Source organism: Pan troglodytes, chromosome 5 (genome assembly GCF_028858775.2).
Source record: "Pan troglodytes isolate AG18354 chromosome 5, NHGRI_mPanTro3-v2.0_pri, whole genome shotgun sequence".
Taxonomy (NCBI): domain Eukaryota; kingdom Metazoa; phylum Chordata; class Mammalia; order Primates; family Hominidae; genus Pan; species Pan troglodytes.
This window is the reverse complement of record NC_072403.2, coordinates 149,094,219-149,122,056: the sequence shown is the minus strand read 5'-3', so window position 1 is coordinate 149,122,056 and position 27,838 is coordinate 149,094,219. Positions and strand designations below refer to the sequence as shown.

Here is a 27,838-nt window from a genome sequence, read left to right as displayed (position 1 = left end):
TGTATTAGTGCTGGAGGTTGTCAGTATCATACCTTTAGCTTCTTCAAAGTGCATCAAAGATAAATTTAAAAGAAAACCATATAGAGATCACATGCTTTTAAGAAAAAGCTTACACCTCTGAATCTTTTTGTGACCTCCTAGAAACCCCATACAAGAAATGACTCGCATTATTCCTTTTACTGTTGGGCATTTCCTAGGTTTCACAATCCCTGGATAGGAAAAATTATAGGCTGAGAGAGAGAAAAAGAGAGAGAGAAAAAAATGCCCTTGAAATCCAAACATGTTAAGCATATTATTTATAATGGAACATAAGCAAAAGGTAGAATTTTTAAAAACTGACAACCTTGCAACACCAGCAATTTCCTCTCCCTGATACATTTAAAGTTTTAATGAAAAAATAAACCACTTTTTCCAATGTTACGATTTAAACATAACATCATTCTGTATTAAAATTTATTTCATCTCTTTTTTTCAAGGAGGAGAAATAATGTCATTTTTCTTTGCAGAATAATTCTGAATTTTTCATGAGGGACTTAAAAATCTGTCAAGAAGATTATTAAATTAATAATGTAATAAATAATTTCACACTAAAGAAACAATTTAGCTCTAAACATCATACCATTTTGACAACGATCACCATTATCTGGGATTATATTGAACAAATTTCGTTCTTTTCTCCTAAATATGCCAAATCTTACAATGTTATACAATGACTAAAAAATTTTTTTCAATTCTGTATTCCACTACTTTTATAGGGAATAGTCTATACATGTTGATTTGAAAACTGAATTTTTCAACTTAAGCACTGGAAAAATGATACCTGTGAAAATATTAATTCTATTGGAGTAGTTTATATTCTTTTAGGTAGAACAGGATTACGTATTGTCTTTTTTAAGAGAGTACTGTACTTTTAACAAAAATAAATAACAGATCAATAAAATTTTCTAATTTTCTCCTGGTTTTAAACCTAGGATATAGAGGCTTAAATGCCCAAAATAGGTTGCTATGTTACATTGACATCTAGTGGATGATGGCAGCTATTACAAGTGTGAAGACAGCTCGCTTAGAACAATGCTAAAGCTGAAAGACGACTTAAAAGGTCACCTCTTGTCCAATCCAACATTTGGAAACTGAGGCAAAGAGAAAGTAAATTTGTCTGAAATAACTCAAGCATTATAAAGACATGTAAAGTAAATATAGTATTGCTTATGGTAAATAGAAACTCAATTTTAGGAGCAGAAAACAAATAGAAATACAGATTACAACACAAATTCAAATAGTTCAGGTAATTAATGCAAGATGAATCTTTTGTTTGAATTACCAACAGTTACTTCAATTTAATTGCGTCACCTTCTATTGCAACCCTCATCATTGCTGATTTAGGGAACTGAAAAATGACTAGCATTATTCATTTTGGGCATAGAAGATACAGTATTTTCCTCTTTTCTTACATGAAAGTTAGCATTATAGCATGCACAAAACTTATCTTGTTTTTTCCATTTAAGAATATGCATAAGTACACACATACATGTTTATATTTTCAAAATGAGATACTGGAAATTTAAATTAAATGTATTTGAAAGTGATTACATGCACGGGGAGAGAGAGAATGGGGGAAGGGTTAGTGATGGAAGCAAGACTTTTCTGAATGGTGTGTTACATACGACTTCAGAATCATATAAACCTTTTACATTTGGAATCTTACAAATGTTCTATATTTTCTTTTTTAACTTTTATTTTTAAGCTCAGGGGTACATGTGCAGATTTGTTATATAGGTAAACTTGTGTTATGGGGTTTTGTTGGACAGATTATTTCATCATCCAGGTATTAAGCCTAGTACCCATTAGTTTCCTGATTCTCTCCCTCCTCCCACCTTCCCCCCTCTGATAGGCCCCAGTGTGTGTTGTTCCCTTCTATGTGCCTGTTTTACATTTTCAAAAAATAAAATTAATCTAAAAAGAAAACAATCAATTCCCAACATAAAAATAAACTGAAATTAACACATTAATGGAATATCATGAAGGTGGTAACATGACCTTACAGAAGAAAGAATTATATCTGGTTACCTTTATGTTAGCTATAAAGTCTTAGTAGGATTAATGACAAAAAGAACTGTAACATTGTTTTAACTTCACTGAGTAATTTTCATTTGGATTTTATATTTTTTAACTAGTTTATACACATTATAGAACAAAGCAAATAGGTAACTATATTAATGTTGGTAAGAATCAAGATTTTCTGTGTAAGAGAAAAGGAAGACAAGAAAAAAAATTAAAGAAGTTAAGTAGAAACCTTATATTGTTAATCTGAATTAAAAATATTACTATGTCCAACCCCACTAGAAACAAGAAAGAAATTACTATAAACTCTGAAAACATTTTTTTATTTAAAAAACATGTATTTCTTAGCTCTGTTGACTGAAATGTTTAGAAGCACTGACAGCCCAATAGCAATGAGCACCCATATCACCTAGATTATGTCTCTAAACTCACTTCTCATTGAAAAGAATTAGGGCTCCCCAGAGAAATAGCTGATTTTAAGTCTAGGGCAAAGCTGATTTTAAGCCTGGGACAGCTTGCAATTGGGCCACTGGAGATTTCAGCACCCCAGCATTTTTTAGTATCTGAAATAATGAGAATTCTGATTAGGCCCTTGCTTGCTTGCAAATGTTAACCACTTGCTTTTTGCCCAAAATTCCTTGTTCCCACAATGTAATTATAAACTATAGATGTACCGTTCCTGTGCCAAGCAGCAGGAGATAACTCCAGTGTCACAAAAAAAGTTTGCAGAAAGAATGAATGCCTAGAGGGATGTCGTGACCAGCTGCTGATGCCAAGAAGTCTGGTTGCTCAAGGTGTTATCTCAGACTGAAGAAATAGACTTTTTTTCCCTAGATTTCCTGTAACTCCCCATCCTTTACTCTCCAGCCAAATAAAAACTCCCCGCCTCTTCTTTTTGTTAAGGTAGATTGGAGAGATTTTTGCCCTCCCACCTCATTTTGGGCAAATCAGATAAACCCTTCTCTATCTCCAAGCACCTTTGTGTCAGTGTTTGGCCTCAGCTGCATGCTGGGTACACGAGCCTGAATTTGGGGTTCTATGACATGCTTATGCCAGAAAGCAAGGAAAATACCAGCAGAACACACAGATCCACTTGAAGGTTTTCCGTTGTCAAATGTGACATCTGAGGATGTGAAAACAGTAATGACTACAACTGGTTGAAAAACATTGAATAAAGGCATATTTTATTTTATTGCACTTTACTTTATGATGCTATGCAGATGCAAACGTTTTTTACAAATTGAGGTTTTGTGGCAACTGTGTGTTAAGCAAGTCTATAGGTGCCAATTTTCCACAACAGGTGCTCATTTCATGTCTCTGTGTCACATTTTGGCAATTATCACAATATTTCAAACTTTTTCATATTTTATCTATTATGGTGATCTGTGATCAGTGATCTTTGATGCTATTATTGTAGTTTTTGGGGGGTGCCATGAACCACGTTCATATAAGATGATGAACTTAATCAATAAATGTATGTTTTACCATGACTGCTCTACCAACCAGCCATTCCTCATCTCTCTCCTGCTTCTCAGGTCTCCCTATTCCCTGAGATACAATAATATTGAAATTAGGTCAATTAGTAACTCCACAATGGTCTCTATGTGTTCAAGTGAAAATAAAAGTCACACATCTCTCACTTTAAATCCAACTCTAGAAATGATTACATTAAGCATGGAAGGCGTGTTGAAAACCAAGGTAGCAGAGTAGCACTTTTAATTTCCAAGAACTTTTCTTTTGTACCAAACTTGACCTTTGCAGCAAACAGCCAACTTGTGAATGCAAAGGAAAAGTTCTTGAAGGAAAGTAAGTGCTACTCAGGTGGACACACAAACGCTAAGTAAAACAGCCCTATTGCTGGTATGGAAAAAGTTTGAGTGGACTTAATAGAAGATCAAGCCAGGCACAACATTCCCTTAAGCAAAAGCCTAATCCAGAGCAAGGCCCTAACTTTCTTCAATTCTACGAAGGCTGAGAGAGATGAGTAAGCTGCAGAAGAAAAGTTGGAGCTAACAGAGGTCAGCTCATGAAGCTTAAGGAAGGAAGCCATCTCCATAACATAAAAGTACGAGGTGAGGCAGCAAGTGCTGATGGAGAAGCTGCAGCATTATCCAGAAAAGCCAGCTAAGATCACTGATGAAGAGGGCGAAAGAAACATATTGTCTGTGGACAAAAAGCAGTCTTATATTAGAAGAAGATGCTCTTCAGAACTTTCATAGCTGGAGAAGAAAAGTCAGTGCCTGGCTTCAAAGCTTCAAGCAATAGCTGACTCTTTTGATTGGGGCTATTGCAGCTAGTGACCTAACATTGTAGCGAATGCTCATTTGCCATTTTGAAAACTCTAGGAAGAATTATGCTAAATCTGCTCTGCCTGCACTCTTTAAGTGGAACAACAAAACCTGGATGACAGCACATCTGTGTATAGCATGGATTGCTGAATATTTTAAGTCTGCTATTGAGACTTAATGCTCAGAAAAAAAAAGATTTCTTTCCAAATATTATCACTCACTGACAGTGCATCTAGTCACTCAAGAGCTCTGACAGAGATGTACAATGAGATGAATGTTATTCAACACAACATCCATTCTGTAGCCAATGAATCAAGGAGTAATTTCAACTTTCAAATCTTATTACTTAAGGAATACATTTCGGCCAGGCGTGGTGGCTCATGCCTGTAATCCCAGCACTTTGGGAGGCTGAGGCGGGTGGATCACGAGGTCAAGAGATCGAGACCATCTGGCCAACATGGTGAAACCGCGTCTCTACTAAAAATACAAAGAAGAAGAGCTAGTTGAATGATACTGTCACCATGAGGAAGTAATCAGGCAAACCTAGAATGTGGAACAATGTATATTCTATGCACATTGTTCTATGGGACAATTACACCAGGTTTTTTCAGTTAAGTCAATGGGAAGGGAAAAGAAGAGGGGAGAGGGGCTTGCTACAGATATAAGAAGACAAGGGGGTGTGACAACTGAATGTAACATGTGAGTCTCGTTTGGATCTTGATTTGGAAAAAAAAAATCATCTTAAAAAGACATTTATTGGCCGGGCACAGTAGCTCACGTCTGTAATCCCAGCACTTTGGGAGGCTGAGGCGGGAGGATCACCTGAGGTCAGGAGTTCGAGACCAGCCAGACCAATATGATGAAACCCCGTCTCTACTAAAAATACAAAAATTAGCCAGGCGTGGTGGCAGGCGCCTGTAATCCCAGCTACTCGGGAGGCTGAGACAGGAGAATCACTGGAACCTGGGAGGCAGAGGTTGCAGCGAGCCAAGATCACGCCATTACACTCCAGCCTGGGCAACAAGAGCAAAACTCCGTCCAAAAAAAAAAAAAAAACAAGTTTATTAAACAGTCAATGAACTTTGAATATGGATGGACTGGGAATTAGATATTAATTAATTATTGTTATGAATTTAGGTGTGATAGTGGTAACTGGTTATATTTCCCTCTTTTAGGGACACATTGAAATACTAGGTGGTAAGTGCCATTTTGCCTGGAATTTGCTTTAAAATTCTTCAACAAAAAAGGGGTGCAAACAGGTGATTCAAGTGGGCAAAATGTTGATTATTTTAAAATCTGGGTGGCTGCTGCTATGGATTGAATATGACTTGTGTGTTCCCCACCAAATATTATGTTGAAATTTGATCCCCAGTGTGGTGATGTTGGGATGTGGGGTGCAGTGGGAGGAGTTCAGGTCATGGGTTATGAATGGTTTGGTGCTGTTCTCAGGGTAGTGAGTAAGTTCTCATGCTGTCCCAAGATGGATTGGTTTTGAGGGGATGAATTAGTTCCCAAGGGAGTGTGTTGTTCTAAAGCCAGGAGGCCCCCCAGGTTTGATCCATCTTTGCACCTGCCTGCCTGCCATTTGACCTTCTGCACCATGTTTTGATGGAGCACAAAAGTCCTCACCAGAAGCAGAGCAGATGCCAGCACCATGCTTCTTGCACAGGTTGCAGAACATGAACTAACTCAACCTCTTTCCTTACAAACCACCCAGCCACAGGTATGCCTTTATAGCAACACAAAACAGACTAAGCCAGCAGGAATATGGGGTTTTATCACACTCCTCTCTCCATTTGTGTGTATTTGAAATAAAGAGTTTTTAAGGAAAATGTAAAATTGTATGTGAGGTTAAAAAAGAACTGCTGCTTCTATGATGATGAATTTTGGTTTAATTCACCTGCTGTGAAGAGATGAAAAAAGAAAAAAACGAAGACTTCACTTTGCTTCTCCTCTATATTTTTAGCAGTCTTTGGAGACTATTCTTACTGGGGAAGAAATTGCACTGAGTCAAAGGCATTTCCTTCTCAAGTGCTAATACGTTACCATACATTACCTCTTACACAGTTCCCTCCTCAAAGAAACATAAACATAGCATAACAGAAGAGAACAGCCTTTTGCGCCATTTTTCAGACACTGGCTCTCCTTGTCCCCTGAGGTTTTCTTCTTTCTGAGTGCACATTCCAGATGGCTGTGCTTTGAAATCCCACACCTGCTCCAACCCTGATCCTCTCCTAGAAACTCCTCTGAGGAGGCATCTCTGGTCTCCCAACCAGGGTGACCAACTCTCTTCTCTGTCCCTTCGTTTCCTTGCATACCCTCCCCGTAGCACTTAACATGTGATATGAAACGCATTTGTGTCTCTTCCCTGGACCATAAGCTCCCTTAGGGCAGGGACTCAGCCTTTTAAACATTTCTTTCCAGTGTCTAATATCTTCTGGCAAATAGCAGACTCTCAGTAGCTGCCAAATACATGCATGCTCTGGTACTATCTCCTGTGAGCCTTGGTAATCTTAACAAGGTTTCCACTATGAAAAATCTCTGTTCTTAATTTCCTTTATTAAGTATTAAGTTTTGGATGTTTCTGTCTAGCAAAAAGCCTGTACTCTGAACCAATAATTTAATCATCTACCAGTTTTGTTGATTAGAAGATAATACTTGTCCCTCAGGGTTTCTAAGGCGCCGCACCCAGCCAAGAGTTTTTATTCCTTGGCATGTGTCCAGGAAATTTCTAGTTAAGAATAGGCTTATGATAATCTGGTCTAAGATCTAGAAGATTTACAAGTCATAGGAGTTTTAATTTATGGGATTCTGGAAAGTGAACTAGTTGCATAATTTGTATATATATCCATTTTCCTGAACTATTTTTAAAAACATCTTTCTTGACATGTGTCACATACCATAAAATTCAATCATTTAACATATACAATCCAATGTTTTAAAATATATTAATATATTTGTGCAAACATCTCTATAACTTTAGAGCATTTTCATCACCAGCCCTCCTCCAAACACCCTGCTGCCATCACTGCCCATTCTCTCTCCCCTCTTTGGCCCTAGGTGCCCACTAATGTACTTTTTGTCTCTGTAGATTTGCCTACTCTAGACATTTCTCATAAATAGAATCATACAATATGTGATCTTTTATGACTTGCTTTTTTTATTTAGTATTTACAAGGATCATCCATGATGTAGCCTGTGTCAGTACTCCATTCTTTCTTCTGTTGCCAAATCCTATTTCATTGTATAGATATACCTCATTTTGTTGATCCATTCATCAGATGATGAACATTTGGGTTGTTTCCAATATTTGGCCATTATATATGATGCTGCCATGAAAATGGCAAATTAAATTTTTGTGTGGACTTAAATTTCCATCTCTCTTGGACATATATAGCTAAGAGTAGAATTGCTGGGTCCTGTGGTACCACCATGTTTAACTTTATGAGGAGCTGTCAAGCTGCTTTCCACGGTGGTTGCATCATTTTACATACCCACCAACAATATATGAGGGTTCCAATTTCTCCACATCCTCACCACTTACTATCGTTCCTTTTTTAATTACTGTAGCTATCCTAGTGAATGTGGTTTTGATTTGCATTTGCCTAACGACAAACAGATGTTGAGCATCTTTCCACGTGCTCATTGGCCATTTATATAACTTATTTGGAGAAATGTCTATTCAAATACTTTGCCCTTTTAAAATTGTGTTGTCTTTTCATTGTTAAGTTATAAAAGTTCTTTATATATTGTGAATTAAAGGCTCTTATCCGATATGTGATTGTCATAGTTAAGAAATCATTGATTAGCCCAAGGTCACAAAGATTTAATCTTGTCTTAGTCTGTTTTCTGCTGCTATAACAGAATATCACAGACTTGATAATTTATACACAAAAGATTATTTGGCTCACAGTTTTGGAGGCTGGGAAGTCCAAGGGCATGGTGCCAGCATCTGCTTAGCCATCTGGTGAGGGCTTTCTTGTTGCATCACACCACGGCTGAAAGCAGAAAGGCAGGTGACAAATGAGACAGGGAGAAAATGGAGGTCAAACTTATCCTGGAGTCCTCTCCCTCAGTAACTAATCCACTACCCTGATAACAGCATTAATCCATTCACAAGGGCAGAACCCTCATGATCTACACCTCTTAAAGGTCTTACCTCCTAGTATCACCCCAATGGCAATTAAATTTGACCATGAGTTTTGGTGGGACATTCAAACCATAGCAAATCCCATGTTTTCTTTTAAGAGTTTTGTAATTTTAGCTCTTTCATTTCAGTTGTCAGGGAAGCTACAGATTACCTGTCCCTGTGTAAGTTCTTAGTTGAGACAAGCCTCTGTAACAAAAGCAGATCAACAAGAAAAAAACAAACAAGTTTATTAACACATACAATGAACACCATGCAGGAAAAACCTCAATGAAAAGTAACTCAAAGCAGTTGCTTAGAACTCTGGCTTGTATCGCATCTTCAACAAAGAACAATAAATTTATAGAGAAATGACAGGACAAAGGAAGGCAATTTCCTTTCGGGGTAGGAAACAGTGGGAAAATAACTATATGGGGGTAAACTAATGAAGTAACGTTTGTTTGCAGATTCTTCTGGTGCTTTCTCTGGGTGAATAGAGTCTAGAGTTGTGTCCAGTAAACGAGAATTTATATCCCACCTTGAGGCAGAAAAGGGGAAGACAGCGAGAGCTTTTTCCATTTGCTGCTTCTTAATTGCCTTCAGTCCCAAAATAATTGATAATTGTTTTAATATAGTGTGAAATAGTAGTTCAAGTTCATCCTTTTGCATGTAGAGATCCAGTTGTCCCAGCAGCATGTTTGGAAAGACTTCTTTTCCCCATTGGAATTGTCTTGGCAATCTTATCTAAAATAAATGTATATACATGTATATATTTATATACATATATACACATGTATATATGTGTGTGTGTGCAGGATTTTTAAAAAAAACTTTTATTGGGGTGTGATTGACATACAAAAAGCTGTACATATTTAATGTATGCAACTTGATGAGTTTGAGGCTAAATATACATCTGTGAAATCATTACCACAATCTAAACATACCCATCACCTCCAAAACAGTTTCCTCCTACCCTCTATATTCATAATTATTTGTGTATGTGTGTGTGTGCATGTGTGTGTGTGTAGTATGTGATAAAACATAAGATCTACCCACTTAGCAAATTTTTAAGTATGTAATACAGTTTTGTTAACTATAGGTATTATGCTATACAGTAGATCTCTAGGACTTACTCATCTTTTATAACTGAAACTTTGCAACTTTTGGCTAATAGCTCCCTATATCCCCCTTTCCCCAGCTCCTGACAACCACCATTCTACTCTCTGCTTCTACAAGTTTAACTATTTTAGATTCCTTATATAAGTGGCATCAAGTAGTACTTGTCTTCCTGTGTCTAACTTGTTCCACTTAGCATAAAGTCCTCTAGGCTTATGCATGTTGTCACAAATGGCAGGATTTCCTTCTTTATTAAGGCTAAACAATATTCCACTGTATATATATAACACATTTTCTTTACCCATTCATCCATGATGAATATTTAGGTTACTTAGGTTCATGCTGCAATGAACGGGAGTGCAAATGCTCTTTGAAATCCCAATTTCGATTCCTTTAGATATATACCCGGTAGTGGGATTGCTGGATCACATGGTAGTTCTATTTTTAAATTTTTTGAAGACCCTCCATAATGTCTTGCATATGTAGGCTGGCTTCTAGACTCTGACTGTATTCCATTGATCTATGTGTCTATCCTTATGTCAGTACCATGCTGGCTTGACTACTGTAACATTGTAGTAAGTTCTGAAGTAAATGTGAGTCCTCCAATTTTGTCCCTGTTTTTAAGGATTCTTTTGATTATTCTGGGTCCCTTGCTTTTCCATATTACTTTTAAAATGCATATATCTTGTTCTTCTGAAATTATTTCATTTATGTGTTATTTCTGGTTATATCATCCAAGTTTGTTTATTTTTTTCACTCATGATTGCTTTATCTTCATTTCTTTCTCTTTAAGATTTTTAAAAATCTTTCAGACAACGAATTTGGGTTCCAAAGTGACTAGCTTGTCTTAATATTTTAGCTAAAAGCATTTTAAATTTGTGTGGTATATGTGTGTATTTTGTGACTGAATCTTCTTACATCCTCTTATTACAATTTCATTTAATAAGTGCTTTACCGAAATTTAATTAACATAACATAAAATTCACCCTGATAAAGTGTAAAATTCAGTGTTTTTAGTAAATTCACTCAATTGTTGAACCATCTAATTCTAGACTGTCTAACTTCAGAGCATTTCATAACCCTCCAAAGAAAATCTTGCCATCTTAGTTTTTGAAAATTTTTTGGCAAGCTTCATTCTTGACAACTTCTTCTTTTTTTTACTTTAGTAAAACCACCACCTTGCCTTGAGCTATTTGCTCATTCAAAACTAAAGTTTATTTAGGCCACTTGATATGATTCACCTTGTCTCTAGAGAAATCTTAAAACTTTTTCAAGGAAGTGGTCAATTATTTACATAAACTTGAAAAGGCTTTGCTTCTCATCACTTCAAACACAAGGCTTTGAGAATTACCCATTTGATTTGCTACTTTGCAAATTCACAAATAACTCTATATTTGAACATTTAAATTGTTTGAAGTGTTTGGGGAAACAATTTACTTCCTGGCTCTATATCCTTTTTAGTTATCTCTTCCTTTTATGTAAGAACTGCATTAATAGATGACTTTCAAGAATATTATGAGAAAAAATAGTGAAAGTAATTTAAGCAAAGTATATTCTGTACTCAATTCTACATCAACAATGAACGAACCTCTTGTCCACAACCATTTGAAAACATTCCATTGAACTCAGATGTAAAAGTTTACTGAGTTATGTCAGTGGAAACTTTGCCAAGAACAAACAAAACAATGAGGCCATAACTGGAGAATGTTCTGTTCTCTATTTTTTTTTTTTTTTTTTTTGAGACAGAGTTTAACTCTTTCATCTGCCGCCCAGGCTGGATGGAGTGCAGTGGTGCAGTCTCGGCTCAGTGCAGCCTCCGTCTCCCGGGTTCAAGTGATTCTCCTGCCTCAACCTCCCAAGTAGCTGGGACAACAGGCCCACCACCATGCCTGGCTAATTTTTTGTGTTTTTGATACAGATGGGTTTTCACCATGTTGACCAGGCTGGTCTCAAACTCGTGACCTTGTGATCCACCTGCCTGGGGCTCCCAAAGTGCTGGGATTACAGGTGTGAGCCACTGTGCCTGGCCTATCCAACTATTTTTCAAAGTCATCAGAAAAGCCTTGATATCCATCATTCACTATAATGCAGAAAAACCTCACATTTTGAATTTAGGCATACCTGGGTTAGAATTCCGCTAAAGAGCTGAGTTACCTTAGATAACATATAACAACTGTAAACCAAAAAGTATCTGAAACAAGTCACAATCCATTTAGAAGTTTTTTTTGCCAAGGTTGAGGATGCACCCAGGAGACAGGTCTGTGCCTTTCTCCAAAGATGATTTTAAGGGCTTCAACAATTTAACCGGGAAAAGCAAGCTGGAGAAGGAATAGAGAGGGTATGGGCATGTGACTGAACTCATATATTGCAAGACAAAAGGATCAGGTAGGGGAATAGTCAATTATGTATTTGTCTTGCCCTCAGTGGATCCACACTTTACACAAGATAAGGTGAACACGTTACCAGTGGAAGGTGTCCAGGAACAAAGAATTGGACAAAACGCACAAATAAAGCAAGGAAAGAATGAAGCAACAAAAGCAGAGATTTACTGAAAATGAAACTACACTCCACAGTGTGGGAGCGGGCCTGAGCATAGGGGCTCAAGAGCCCCGTTACAGAATATTCTGGGGTTTAAATACCCTTTAGAGGTTTCTATTCGTTACTTGGTATATGCCCTATGGAAATGAAGGGGATGAAGTAAAGTTACAAAGTCATTTACTCAGTGTATGCCCTATATAAATGGAGAGAATATTTCCTGTCATAGCTGAAGCATTTCCACTTGATTTAGGTCTAGGAAGTCATTAGGTTCCCTGCCTCCAGACCCTATTCTCCTGCCTCAAACACAGAGTGAGATATTTAATATTTTATCGTAGCTATCTGCTTAGGAACAAAAGGAATGGCAGGTGCTTTCATGAGTCAGCTTTCAGCTTATTTTTTCCCCTTGGTGTACTGAATTGGGGTCCCAGGTTTTTATTTTCCTTTCATACAACAGACCTCCACTCTCTGACCCTCAGCTTTCTCATCTATATGTGTAACCTGACTTCTTCCAGACCTCACCAGCTGGAGATGTAGATGAAGTCAGCTATAGTTTGAATGTTTGTGTCCCTCCAAATTTCATGTTGCAATTTATTCTCCAATGCAACCATATTAGAAGGTGGGGCATTTAGATGGTGATTAAGTCATGAGGGCTCCACCACAGCAAGAAGGTACAAGCCTCACCAGACACCAAACCTGCTGGCACTTTGAAATTGGACTTCCCGGTCTCCAGAACTGTGAGAAATAAATTTCCATTGATTATAAGTTACCCAGTCTGAGGTTTGTTTTTGTTTTTGTTTGAGACAGCGTCTCGCTCTGTTGCCTAGGCTGGAGTGCAGTGGTGCCATCTCGGCTCATTGCAGCCACCACCTCCCGGGTTCAAGCAATTCTCTTGCCTCAGTCTCCTGAGTAGCTGGGATTACAGGTATGCACCACCAAGCCCAGCTAATTTTTTTCTTTTTTTTTTTTTTACTAGAGGCAGAGTTTCACCGTGTTGGCCAGGCTGGTCTCAAACTCCTGGCCTCAGGTGTTCCACCTGCCTTGGCCTGCCAGTGTACTGGGATTACAGGTATGAGCCACTGCACCCAGCCTAAGGTATTTTATTATGGCAGCAGGAATGGACTAAGACAAAGGCACATTAACAATCATGATGCATACTTCCTTGGCAACTTTCCACCCCAGGCTTTGCAGGATTTTTGCTTCCATGTCAAGTTCATCACCCCTGAGTGCTTCCAGGGCTGTCTCTCATGTGCTTACCTGCAAACAAGTTGGTTTCACTCCCACCATCAAGGGCAGTGCCCCTACTCCACACTCCACAGGAGGATCAGATCTGTTTTCTTGCTTCCCTGGACTCAAAGCAAGCCCTGCTGCTGCTTCTCCAGTGAATGAAGGAGTGTCCGCCAGGTTGAGGATGACCAGGCATCTGAAATCATTTTGGTTCTTAGAGTCGCAAAACCTCTACTCTAATCTACGTTTCTCTCTTATCCTATGGGCTGCAGTTTGTGCAAAAAATCTTGAGATACGTGGGTTTCCAATTCTAGGGCACATAAGAATAACTTGGTGAGTTGTTAAAAATGCAGACTCGTGAGCCCCACCCAGGACTCTGGATTGAATTTTTCATGTTGAAAGTCCGCAGGTCACCTGAAAGCTATTCTCTGGTGTACTGACGATTTGGATAGCCAATGGTCTGTTGTTGGGACTATTAAGACAGACTCACTTCTTTTCTCTGTCTCTCCAGTCTGTTCCTCACGGCCTTGAGCTGACCTCTAGCCAGAGTGACATACGAGAAATGCAAATCTCTATCATTTATTTCTCACCATCCTGCAACGCAGTCATTTTCTCTCAATAATACGATACAACAAAAGCCCAATATACTAAACTGATGTCATAGGAGCTGCTCAGCTGAAGGGAACTCATGAGATGGGTTTATGGGGAGCGGGGAGCAGACCTCCACCCAGCCACTCAGTCTTCCTGACCCCTTCCCACCCCACTGCCAGCCCCAGCAGCAGCCCTGGATAACCTGTACAGAACCAATGACCATGGAACAGCCTGAAAATCACATCTCCAGGTGACAAATGCAAAACTCCCTGCATAACAAACAAACAAACAAACAAAAGCCTGGCATAATCCAACCCCCATTCACCTCTCCAGCTTCATCTCTCCCATCACCCACTCAGTGGTACCCTATGCCCTACAGCTGTGCTGACAATATGGTAGTCACTAGCCACATGTGGCTATTTAGATTTAAATTAATTACAATAAAACAAAAGAAAATATTCAGTCCCATTGTCAACTAACCACATCTCAAGTGCTGAATAGCCACATGTGGTCAGTGGTGACGGTGACAGACAGCACAGACACAGAATAGTTGCATCATCACTGTAAGTGCGACAGGACACCAGCGCTCTAGTGACACCAAGTTAACCACAGTTCCCAAAGCCCACATACTTTCTCACAGTCTAGAGCCTTCACATATGCTGTTCTCTCTATCTAGCCCCTTCTATTCTCTATTGTCTATTTGGAAAATTCTCAGACATTCTTCAAGATTGTCTCCAAGCTCCCCCCGCCAGGTGCCTTCTGGTCAATTTCCAATCTCCAGTCTCATTCAGAGATGACTTGAGCACTATTTCCTCTCTGATCTCTTAATACCCTGAAATTCTTTTCAGATGACACTTTTCACATGGTTTTACAACTGTTTGCTTGGCTCTGTATATTTTATATTAGATATAAACATATATATTTTAACTCATCTTTATAGCCAAAGTAATCAATAAATATCTATTAAATTAATGACTTTATTGGAGAATAATCAAATTGCTGTATATATCTGAATGAAAATGGCAGTAATCATGGAAATGGTGGATGTGGGAGGCAGAATAACGCCCATCTTCCCCATAAAGATGTCCGTATCTTAAACACCAGACTCTGTAAATATGTTACCTTAGCAAAATGGACTTCACCGATATTAAGTAAAGGACCTTGAGATGAGAAGATTATTATGAATTATTTAGGTGGGCCACATGTAATCACATTGTGATCCTTAAAACTGGAAGACAGAGGCAGAAAAGGAGGGCAGAGTAAAGCAACGTGAGAAGGATTCAACCTGTAGTTGCTGGCTTTGAAGATGGAGGAAGAGTCCATGAGCCAAAGAATGTGGGCAGCCCCTAGAAGCCGGAAAGGCAGGGAAACTGATTGTCCCGTACGGCCTCCAGAAGGGAACACAGCCCTGCCTACCCTTGGATGTTAGCCCAGTGAGACTCACTTCAGACTTCTAACCTCCAGAACTGTAAGATAATAAACTTGTGCTCTTTTAAGCCCCTATGTTTATAGTAATTTGATAGAATGCCAAAAGGAAACTGATACGGTGGAGTTAGAAAGGGAAGGGTGTTAGTACAAAAAGAATGTGTTTCACCGGGGAAATGCTCAGCCCTGAGGTCTCAGGGTCCAGTGGAGAAGGAGGCCACACTGCAGCAGGGCAGGAACATTATTGCTGGCCCCAAGGCACAGAGGATGTGTCCTGGGCTCTTGCTTTAGTTTGAGGAGCTCTGTCAGGTGTGAGAAGGGCTTTCCTGTGCCCCTGGAGCTGGTGATTTTGGTGCAGGTAGGAAGATAAGTTTTCTGAATAAATCTAATAGTGCTAACACCTAGTTTAGACTTCACCCTCTTTGACAGCACAGAAAATTACCAAACACCTCTTAAAATTCTGCAAGTGTATAGCCCATTGCATGACTTCAGCAAATATTTACAGTGTGACATATAAAAGACACTATATAGCTTCACAAACACACTGGAAATTTTGTTTTGTACAGTGTAAACAGAGTAACTTGCATCATAACTATAATATATCCACATAAGCAATGAAGAACTTTCTATTGCGATAAGCTGTAAATATTTACTATCTAGTTCCCAGTCAGGGTTTCAGTATGAATTGAATAATTTCCAGTGATCTAATTTTTTTTGAAAAAGCATTTCTTTAACAAATATCTCTTATTCCCAGAACCATTCAAAACCCTCTGGATGCAGTGATAAAAAACTTGGTCACATTCTAGCAGTGGGGATACAGCTATAAAGCTGTGAACTCAACAAAGTGCTAGTGGCATTGTGATAAGAGCTCTGAGGCCATGGTAGTCATCATGGCCACCCCCATCCTTAAGGAAAGGTAATGATTAAACTATGTCTTAAGGATAATTTGGTGTCTGCCAGGTGAAAAAGGTGGAGTAAACGTGGCTCCACAAATATAAATGGGGAAGGTGGCATTGCCAGCAGATGTCAGCTTGAGCCATGATCCAGGGTCCTGGTTAACTCAGGAAACTGCAGTCATTCCACACTGCAGGCCCAGAGTGTAAGTGGAGCCAGTGAATTCTAGGAAGATCTCCCTGAGAAAGTGATGCTCTGAGCTGAGATCTGAAGGAAGAATGATGGTTAACCAAGTGAGAGGTAGGGAATCATAGCAGGCAGATGGAACAGCACATGCCATGGTCCTGGCGCAGGATGAAGAAAGAAAGAAGGAATGATTGGTTTCCTCTCCTAGAGCAGGTCAACCTTCAGGAAAGAAGGTCAAGACCTTCATCTTCTTCACTCTCCATTGCCACTTCCCACTCTTCACAATATCAGTATCAATATTAGGTGGCAAATATTCCTACATTAAGACTGTATCCAAAGTTGGGATGTTTTTCAACTTTCATTTAAACATTTTTCATTCATAGTTCTCAAATTTTAAATTTCAGATTTGCATGCAGAAACAATCAGTGGCCCAGGATCATAAGATCTAAGTTCTAATTACTGTGTGATCCTGGTTAATCACTTAACTTCTCTGGGTTTCAGTTTCTTTGTTTGTAAAATTAAGAGGTTAGACCATAGGGCTTCTACAGAAGCCCTGAGAGTTCTATATTTATGAGGTTTTAGGGATTTAAGGCTTGAAGGGGCCTTGGCATGGTATAATTTAGAGCAAATTGTGACATAGCTTATATCCCAGCTCTGCCATTTTATAGCTGTGTGACCTTGGGCAAGTACTTACTTTTTTTTCTGATCCACAATTTCTGAATATAATAATATCTACCCTGAAGAGTTAGGAGAAACCCATATATATTTATATATATGAGAAACCCATACATACAGAAGCTATTTTTATTATAACAGAAATGCACTATTTTAATACTTTGATAAGTTTTATAACTTTTTTTAATTGTGAAACAATATGTAATAGTCTCAAGAAAACTTAATCTTTGTCAGAGTTTTTCCAAGGAGAGTAATAATTTATCTTCCGCAGATGTGAGGTGTTATTATCACCAACTCAGACACACACAGATAGAAAATTATATTTACTAGCATGTGCCGTTCTGCTGAAAAGACCATTGAACTTGAGAATGTGAGAGGGCTTTTTCTCATCAAATAAGAAATTGAAGAAGAGAAAAGAATTAGTATCAACAGGGAACTAACATCTACAACCTAACAATTTTTGTTTGTTTCAGCTTCCATTCTAAGAGGCATTGTCACTAAGATTTAAGGAACAAAATGTAGGAAGTGAACCCATGAAAATGACAGGCTGTGAGAATGCTCACAGGAGAATTCAGTTTACTTCAGTGCAGTTTTAGAAAAACTGAATTATTGGGGAACCCCACCCCCAATATTTCAACATAGGTTCTTTTTATTTTCCCTAAGTGTTGGCCAGTCTGAGAAATAAAGAGAAAGAGTACAAAGAGAGGAATTTTACAGCTGGGCCACCAGAGGTGACATCACATATCGGTAGGTCCATGATGCCCACCTGAGCCGCAAAACCAGCAGGTTTTTATTAAGGACTTTAAAAGGGAAGGGGGTGTATGAACAGAGAGTAGGTCACAAAGATCACATGCTTCAAAGGGCAAAAGGGAGAACAAAGATCACATGCTTCTAAGGCCAATAAACGTCACAAGGCAAAGGGCAAAGCAAAGGACGAAATCAAAAACTCCTGATGAGGGTCTATGTTCAGCTGTGCATGTATTGTCTTGATAAACATTTTAACAGAAAACAGGGTTCAAGAGCAGAGAACCTCAACCACATAGGACAGACACTCCCAGAGCGGCCATTTATAGACCTCCCCCCAGGAATGCAATTCTTTTCCTAGGGTCTTAATACTATATTCCTTGCTAGGAAAAGAATTTAGCAATATCTCTCCTACTTGCACGTCCATTTATAGGCTCTCTGCAAGAAGAAAAATATGGCTCTATTCTGCCAGACCCCACAGGCAGTCAGATCTTATGGTTGTCTTCCCTTGTTCCCTAAAATCGCTGTTGTTCTGTTCTTTTTCAAGGTGCACTGATTTCATATTGTTCAAACACACATGTTTTACAATCAATTTGTACAATAGTGGCCCTGAGGTGACATATATTCTCAGCTTACGAAGATAACAGGATTAAGAGATTAAAGTAAGACAGGCATAAGAAATTATGAGTATTAATTTTTGGAACTGATAAATGTCCATGAAATCTTCACAATTTATGTTCCTCTGCCACAGCTCCAGCCAGTCCCTCCGTTCTGGGTCCCTGACCTCCTGCAACACCAAATAAGAGAAATAATTTTCACCTTTATTTTACCTATGTAGGCCATAGTCCTGAGATCCCATTCATGTGCAGATCCTTTTCTTTTCTTTCCTTTTTTTTTTTTTTTTTTTTTAAATGGAGTCTCACTCTGTCACCCAGTTTGGAATGCAGTGTCATGATCTCAGGTCACTGCAACCTCCATCTCCCGGGTTCAAGGGATTCTCATGCCGCAGCCTCCCAAGTAGCTGGGACTACAGGTGCATGCCACCACACCCGGCTAATTTTTGTATTTTTAGTAAAGATGGGGTTTTGCCATCTTGGCCAGGCAGGTTTCAAACTGCTGACCTCAAGCGATCCACCCACCTAGGCCTCCTAAAATGCCAGGATTACAGGTGTGAGCCACTGCACCTGGCCTTATCTTCTCTTTTCTAAATAACTATGACAAAAACAGGGCTATGTGCTTCTAATAGTGATAGATAAAATTAGATTTTTGAAGCTACATTCTTCATTATATACAAAAAATTAGTTAAATGTTCAAGTTTTGAAATCTACCAAAATTTGCATTGCTTTACTAAACCTTTAAAAAAATCACATTATTTATTCCATTTTTTCCATTTCTTCCATTTTTGGCCAAATGACATATTGCCTATGTAGAAAAAAACCTCCCAGTGCAGAACACCTATATTAAAATTACATTTCAAAAACATTTTCAAATGCAGGGTTGAAGTTATGGAGCAGTAAGGCGAGTCCTTAGAGGTCCCAAAGAACAGCATTAAAATGGTATTTATGCTGAGGGCATCGTCTTCATCCTGGAGGCCCAGGGCATATAGTCTAGGATTCAAATCAGTCAGGTTAAAGCCCCCTGCACAAAACATAAAGAGAGAATAACTGGGGACATGGAAACCCACTCTGCAGAGATAGATGCTAGCACTACTTCCCAATTATAACCTCAGAGCAGGAAGAAAAAGAAGGAAAGAAGAGGCTGGGTGCAGTGGCTCACACCTGTAATCCCAGCACTTTGGAGGCTAAGGTGGTCAGATCACCTGAGGTCAGGAGTTCAAGACCAGCCTGACCAACATGGAGCAACCCCGTCTCTACTAAAGAATACAAAATTAGCTGGGCGTGATGGTGCATGCCTGTAATCCCAGCTACTCGGGAGGCTGAAGCAGGAGAATCGCTTGAACCCAGGAGTCAGAGGTTGTGGTGCGCTGAGATCGTGCCATTGCACTCTAGCCTGGGCAACAAGAGCGAAACTCCATTTAAAAAGAAAAAAAAAAAAGAAGGAAAGAGGAAAAGTAAAAGGTAAGAAAAGAAGGAATGAAGGGAGAGAGGAATGGAGGGAGGGAGAGCTACAGAATACAATCATTTGTGACACTTGTTCAAGATGGTAAGGCAGACTTTATTTAAGGGGAGCCATGGTCATAGGTATAGGGAGCATTGTAACAGGGTCTTCCAGTTGCAAGAGAGATTTGGCTCAACTCCTACTCCAACAAGAATAAGTGGAGATTTTTAACCAAGGAGCAGAGTGGGGATCAGTGAACAGAAAATTACTCAGGGGAAACATCAAGGACAAGGGTTTCTGGCTAGACTGATCTAACAGGCTAATTCCTGAAGGCAGGCCAGGGGGATCAGATATGGAGGGGGCTCAGATATGGAGGGGGCTCAGATAGCAAAGGTAAGGGATTTTCTACAGCCAAGCAGACTTAGCAAGATCCTTGCTCACACTGGATTCTGCGAAGACAAGGAGGGAAGCCCAAGGTTGGGCCTAGTCAGGAAGTGCTCAGGAGCCTGACTAAAGTTTTAATCAACAGAGAGAGTCTTTGTCGGAAGGAAGGAAGGATAAGAGAGAGAGAGAGGAAAGGAGGAAGGTTAAGGATTTAGGGAAAGAACGAGAGAGAGAAAAAGAAGAAAAGAAGACAGGGAGAGGAAAGAGAAGGGAAGGAGGAAGGGTCACTTCAAAGAATTCCTTCCATAAACTTATCCTTATGTTGGCTTGCAACAAAATTCACATAATCTATGCTCCCAAATTGAAGCCCCAAGCTGAAAATTTAGTTTTAAATCTCCAGGTTGATAGTATACCAACGTGCTTAGCAGAAGTAAGTGCAGTCAGTCCTCTGCATCCGTAGGTTCCACACTGGTAGATTCAACCAACTGCAGATGGAAAATGTTTAGAAAAAATAATAGATGGTAGTGTCTGTACTGAACATATGAAGACTTTTTTCTTGTCACTGTTGCCTAAGCAATACAATATAATAATTATTTACATTGCATTTACATTGTATTAGGCATTATAAGTAATCTAGGGAGATGATTTAAAGTTTACAGGGGGATATATGTGTAGGTTATATGCAAATATTACATCATTTTACATCAGGGACTTGAGTATCTCTGTGAATTTTGGTATCTGCAGGACATCCTGGAACCAATCCCCCATGAACACTGAGGGACAACTGTATATATATATATATATATATATGCATACACATATATACACACACGTATGTGTTTAATATGTTTAAAGAAATAATAGAAGGAATTAAAAATGACATAGAGTAATAAGAGGCCATTAAAATAGTCAAGCAGATTTGAAATACCGAAATAGAAAATGTAAAATTGATATTTGAAGTTAGAAATTCATTGGATGTATTGAACAGCAGATTAGACACAACCAAAGAGATGATTACCCAAACACAGCCAGAAAGGTGATAAGATGAAAACTGGGAAAGAGAGGTTGAAAGTTTTGGGGCATAGAATGAGAAAACGTAAAATATATCTAATCAGTTTTTCAGAGTGAGCTAACAGAATGAAGGAGAAATGTTTTTGAAGAGAGAAATTGGCTGAGAAATTTTTGCAACTTATGAAAGATTATTCTCAGATTCACTGAGTCCAAGGAAACTTAACAAGATTTAAAAAAAAAAAAAAAGACCTATATCTCTAGACAATACATTAAAACAAACCAAAGAGACGCACGGAAAAGAGAAAATCCAAAAGTAGTTAAAAGGAGAAGATATTCACCTCAAAGAATCAACGATTAACAGCTGCCTTCTCAAAAGCAAGAGTGGAAGTCAAAAGATTGTGATATATTGTCTTCAAAATACTAAGAAAAACTCGGTACAACTGTCTTTCAAGAACAAGAATAAAACACATTTGCAGACGAAGACAGATTTTGCTAGCAACAGACTTCACTAAAGAACCTCTGAAGAAAAAGGGAAATGATCCCAAAGAAATATCTCAGATGCAAAATGGAATGGTGAGTGAAGAAAACTATAACACCTGGCTCCATCTAAGGAATCACTGATGGCATGAAATAATAATATCAACAGTGACCACTTTTTGCAAGTTTAAAAATTAGGCAGAGCCGAAATACTGAAAAAAATTGCATTGCAGTTGGGTGAGAGGTAATCAGGGTTGAAGCATTCTAAGACCTTAATGTTTAAAGGGAAGGAAAAGTTTAAGTTGAGACTTATTAAATTAAATGTAAACATTAAAGTTTCTAAAATAACTATTAAATACCTAGACATAGAATGTATAATTTCCTTTTTTTTTTTTTTTTTTTTTTTGAGACAGAGTCTCACTCTGTCGCCCAGCCTGGAGCGCAGTGGCGTGATCTTGGCTCACTGCAGGCTTTGCCTCCCAGGTTCACATCATTCTCCTGCCTCAGCCTCCCAAGTAGCTGGGACTACAGGTGCCTGCCACAATGCCCGGCTAATTTTTTGTATTTTTAGTACAGACGGCGTTTCACCGTGCTGGCCAGGATGGTCTCGATCTCCTGACTTCGTGATCCACCCGCCTTGGCCTCCCACAGTGCTAGGATTACAGGCGTGAGCCACTGCGCCCGGCCAGAATGTATAATTTCCAAATTAGCAAAGGGAAAAAAATGGAACGCAAGTGAGGGAGACTTTGAATCAATCCATTTACATAAGTCAAAAAACACAAAACTAAACAATATGCATTTCGACATACTTATATGATGACATTAGTTCTTTTTAACCAAAGGAATGATTAACACAAAGTTTAAACCGGTGTATACCTCTCCCGAGGATAAGGGAGAGCCTCCACCGGCCCAGCTCAGGGGGAGCTGGTTGGATCCTTAAAGGAAGTAAATAGAAACCTCAAGTTAATTTGAGGAGAAGTTAAGAAAGGGATTGTGTACAAAAGTAGGGGCAGTGTGTAGAAAAACAAGTTTAATGCAATACTCCATTGGCCAAAACTAACTGGAAGTTGAAAGGCAAAGGAGGCTGCAGATGGTGTCCATAGACATCCTCTCCCTAAAGCCCACAGCCAGTGAGGCAGTGAAGAGGGAGCCAGGTGAAGGGTAAACCCAAGATTACACTCAGTGAGGCTCATTTCAACCTCCTTTTTAAAACAGTGAACGTACGTTATTTCTACCAGTTTGTATGCATGATATATTTTACTGGGGAAAAAATACAATAAAATTAATAATGTTTGGGCTTTTCTTTTCTCATTGAAAACTTTAAAAATGTTTCAAAAGTAGGAAGGGGGAGCAAGGAAAGTTAAAAAAAAACTTAAAATGACTAGTAATAGCCATTATTTTTCTTTTGTTGTTATCTATCTTTTTTTACTTCTTTGTATCCTCTGCTATGGTCTAAGGGTTTGTGTCCCCCTGAAATTCACATGTTGAATTCCTAACCCCCAGGGTGATGATATTAAGAGATGGGGCTTCTGGGAGGTCATTAGATCATGAGGGTGGAGTGCTCATGGATGGGATTAGCTGCATTATAAAACAGGCCCACAGGAAGAGTGAACCAGGAGGAGAGCCCTCACCAGGCACCCAGTCTGCCTGTGTGTTGGTCTTGGACTTCCCTCCAGAACTGAGAGAAATAAACTTCTAATGTTTATAAGCAACTCAGTTTATTGTGTTTTCTTATAGCTGCCTGAATAGACTAATACACTCTCATCTGCAAAGAGGACAGCAAAATATTTTAAAGGGTCTCAACCTTAAGTTGTCTCAAGCACAGAGCACCTGAGGCAGTGAAGCCAGTAGCAAAGTGAGAGGCAAAGAAGCTTAAATCAAGTTTGGCCTACAGCTGTCTCCTTATGTATTTTAAGTTTGACTTAAAGGCTTCTCTGTACCTAAGGAACTATAACCTCAATGGATTTGTAAACAGACTATAACCTACTCTTGTGCCAAACACTGAGTTTTGGCCAGTCAGAGAGGGCCAACCGTTTCAACCGTGTTCAAATAAGGCAGGCACCATGCTGTGACCAATCCAGCTGCTTCTGTACCTCACTTCCGTTTTCTGTGCTTCCCTGTTCTCTTTCTGTTCATAAATCTTCTTACATCACGTGGCTGCACTGGTGTCTCTCTGAGCCTACTCTGGCTTGGGAGGCTACTTCATTCACAAATTGTTCTTGGCTCAATTAAATTCCGTTAAATTTACTTTAGCTAAAGTTTTCCTTCTAACACTCATTTATCAGATCTGTCAGCCAAGAAATAAAAGCAATTTCCAAGTTTCTCACTGGGAAGTCAGGGATGACCATTTATGAGGATGTAGTTTGGTAGATCAAAAATGGCAGACTGAGAATGAATTAAATCTCATTTACGTGAAAATAACATACAAATAAAAATTAAACAGAAAAAAACAATTTAAACATAAATAAGTCTAAAGATCATAGACAAAGTGGTTTTCCTTTTTTTTTTAGTTTCAGTGTTCTTCATGATAAAAAACATTTTATTTAAAAGCATAGTCAAGCAATAATAATGACTAACAACTCCTGGGGGCTTGCTTTTTGTCAGGCAGGGTTCTGAGTGTCATACATGCATTTAGTCCTTTTGTCATGATTGAAACCTACAAGAGAGGACTATTAGTACCTTTTTATAGATGAGGACACTGGGGCATAAAGAAATCAAATCACTAGGCAGTGGTAGAGCTGAGCTAATGTCCTTCATGCCTGTGGCCTTGAAGCTGCTTGGACTACGGGGCGGGATGCCTGCCCACAGCTCCATCCCTTCCATCTTCTCCTCAAGCAATGGGGCGCCCTAAAAGAGGGCCTGTGGAACTCACAGAACTATGTGGAACACAGTTTGAAGTCTACTGACTTAGAGGGAAAGAAGAACATAATAACATTCAGGAAAATATTGGAATTGAGTATTTCATTTGAAACAGGGCTTCCCAGAAGCCAAGAAAACCTGGGAACTAGCACGGCTTAGATAAGGATTTCCTAACCTATGACTCATGGAAGGCCCTGAAGTCAAAGGTAAGCTCCTGTTCATGTGGTTACCTGAGTGTCCTAGACACCCTTGCCCATGGAACTAAGTTTCCCTTTAATGTCCAAGTCAGGAATAATCTGAGTCTCCAGCAGGGTTGGGTGACCAAAGTCCAGTCTTTATCCAGCTTCTGATAAAATGGAATCTGGAAATTTCCAGGCAAGCCTATATGTGCCAAAGATCATCCTGATTGTAGCTTGCCATCCCAGTCAGACTTCTGGCTCTACAATGTAGTTCCTCCCAATTTCTTACCATTTTATATGAGTAATTCTACACATATAGCATAATTACAATATAAAACATTGGTTAAGGCCACAAACTTAGAGATCTAACAGACCTGGGTTTGAATCTTGTGTCAAGCACTTATTAGGTGTGAGCAAGTTGTTTAACATAGCTTCGGTTTCTTCATATGTAAAGTAAGGATTATAATATACACCTAAAAGACTGTAGTGAGAATTAAATTCAGTAAAGCATATGCCTGGGTCATCCGATGTACTCTCTGAATGGTAGCTCTTGCAGAATTATTAATTTTTGCAACAGAGTCTTCTAAAAAGATGCAGAAACCTTAATTCCATAGGACCATTTCTCATATCAACATTCAAGAATGCCAAAGACATTCAAATAAGGCAGATTAAGTTACATTAGTAAAGGCAACTTTACAAAGAGTTACACTAAATAATTCTGGTGATCTAATTTGATATCGTGATTTAATTTGAAACAAGCTAGAACCTGAAATCGTACTAGGGGTGAATGGTTAATATTTTACTTAAACTGTCATCAATATCAGCTACCTTAATTGCACTTTCCTCATGAATTGAGTCAACTCAAAACTGAGCTTTCGGGTGAATTCATAGAATACCAGTATTATTTGTTGTAAACTGAGACTAGATGCACAGGTTCCAGATGTGTACATGGCAAACTTTACTTCTTATTTGGAAATTATGAAGTATGTTTTGCTTGCTAAATAAATGGGAATTTGCTCCAATCTTGTAAGGAGGGGGAAAACAAGGGTAGTGAAATTCATCTCCCAGAGAGCACTTCTCCTTTTGCTTCCTAGAATATCACCAAGAAGGGCATGTAGATCTTCCTTAAAACAGGATGAGAGAGTTTTTGCCTCATAATCAAAACTTCTGCATTCAGTTTTACAAAGCTCACTCACAAACAATGAATGGTGTTTGGGTCAAAATTGAGAAGTTAAAGTATTTTTGAAATAACAAATCCCAAACAACAAGCAAATGTATTAAAGGAGTTGTTCAAATCAACCTTTTAGTAATCTGTTCTTCTCTTTAAGTAGCACTTAACTGCTGTAGCACTGAGAAATAATGCTGTCACAGTGGTGTGCAGCCTGCTCTAGCTGCTCATCCAAAGTCTTATTTATTTAGCGGTCATTTACTTCACAGTTATTATGCACTAAATTATACTAGCTTAAGTATAGCATATTATATATTTATATTTATATTTTTCTAACATAGTTTTTCCTCACAATGAAACAGACTTGTCCTTCATACTAAACTTGGTGAGGCAGTCCAGGTCAGTGTTCTAGGACAGGTGCCCCCAGTCCCCAGGCCGTGGACCAGGGCCAGTCCATGGCTTGTTAGAAACCAGGCTGCATAGCAGGAGATGAGCGGCAGCGAACATTACCGCCTGAGTTCCACCTCCTGTTTAAAAATTAAACAGAAAAAAACAATTTAAACATAAATAAGTCTAAAGATCATAGACAAAGTGGTTTTCCTTTTTTTTAGTTTTTTATGTTTTTTATGATCAGCAGGTGGCATTCAATTCTCCTAGGTGTACGAACCCTATTGTGAACTGCACATGTGAGGGATCTAGGTTGCATGCTCCTTATGAAAATCTGAAGCCTGATGATCTGAGGTGGAACAGTTTCATCCCGAAGCCATCCCCTGCCCTCATCTGTGGGAAAACTGTCTTCCACAAAACTGGTCCCAGGTGCCAAAAAGGTAGGGAACTACTGTTCTAGGACATACCTTAAGCATCTTAAGGAAGGGAATATAAAGATGCATAAAAGATTCTAGTTCCTCACCAGATGGTGAACTAATGCTGAATACCATCATTCCTCCCCAAACTGAGCCCAGAAGTGTCATGGTGAAAAGAAAGTGGGTGATGGATCAGGACATAAAGACTCTGAGAAACCCTAGACAAGATAAAAAAGCCTGTATCCCGGGGTTGGAGCAGAAGAGACCACAGGTGCAGCAGGCTGGGATGGGCTGTGGAGAGCTTTCTGGTGGTGGCCATTTCTCCACCATGTGTGCCCTGCTGGATCATCACCAGCCAGGATCTATGGCACTTGTCAGAGGCTGTGGCATCACATCAGGACAACCCTGAAACCAGGTCACTGAGAAGAGTAACAGCAGGCAAGGCAGACCAACTGCTTCCTGATCATTCTCCCCCCAGTCCCACTCAGGCCACCCCTTGGGACCAGGAGATGACAGCCCAGGAGGCAGCTTTGTGGAAGACCTGTGCAAAGTGAGATTCAGAAAGGTCCCCTGAGAAACAGGATAAGGAGTGTTGAGGGCATAATAAACGAACCTCACCTCACATCAGAACTCTCCAAGCTGAGAAAGTGCACACACGCTCACTCCTTAAGCATACTTGGAAAAGCAAAAGCTAGGATATAAGCCTCTATCCCTTCCCTCAGGCACACACAACAGCCAACAGCAATGTGTTAGCTTCCTGGGCAAATAACAGGGTGTTTGATGAGCCATGCACATTTCTCCTGAACTTATCAGTTGTTGTTTTATATAGCTTGATGCTAGATTGATTGGTGCATGAATGGGTAGGGAAAAATAAAACCCCAATATATAGTTGAAACAGACCCCTATTACAAAACACAGATTAACAAGAGAAAAACAAACAGACATTTATTAACATGTATATTTCATATATACGTGGAAGATACCCAGAGAATGAGTAACTCTCAAAGAGGTGTTTGGAATTTCTGCTTCTA

At 39.1% G+C, this 27,838-nt stretch overlaps 1 long non-coding RNA gene across 1 annotated transcript in view; it reads right to left on the bottom strand.

Moving 5' to 3' along the window:
* The window catches only part of LOC134810376 (uncharacterized), a 135,833-nt gene that overhangs the window by 82,436 nt on the left and 25,559 nt on the right, over nt 1–27,838 (bottom strand). Inside the window, exon 2 of the long non-coding RNA XR_010158206.1 lies at nt 8,261–8,347. This is a non-coding gene — a long non-coding RNA (uncharacterized LOC134810376). The remainder of the gene's footprint in view (nt 1–8,260; nt 8,348–27,838) is intronic.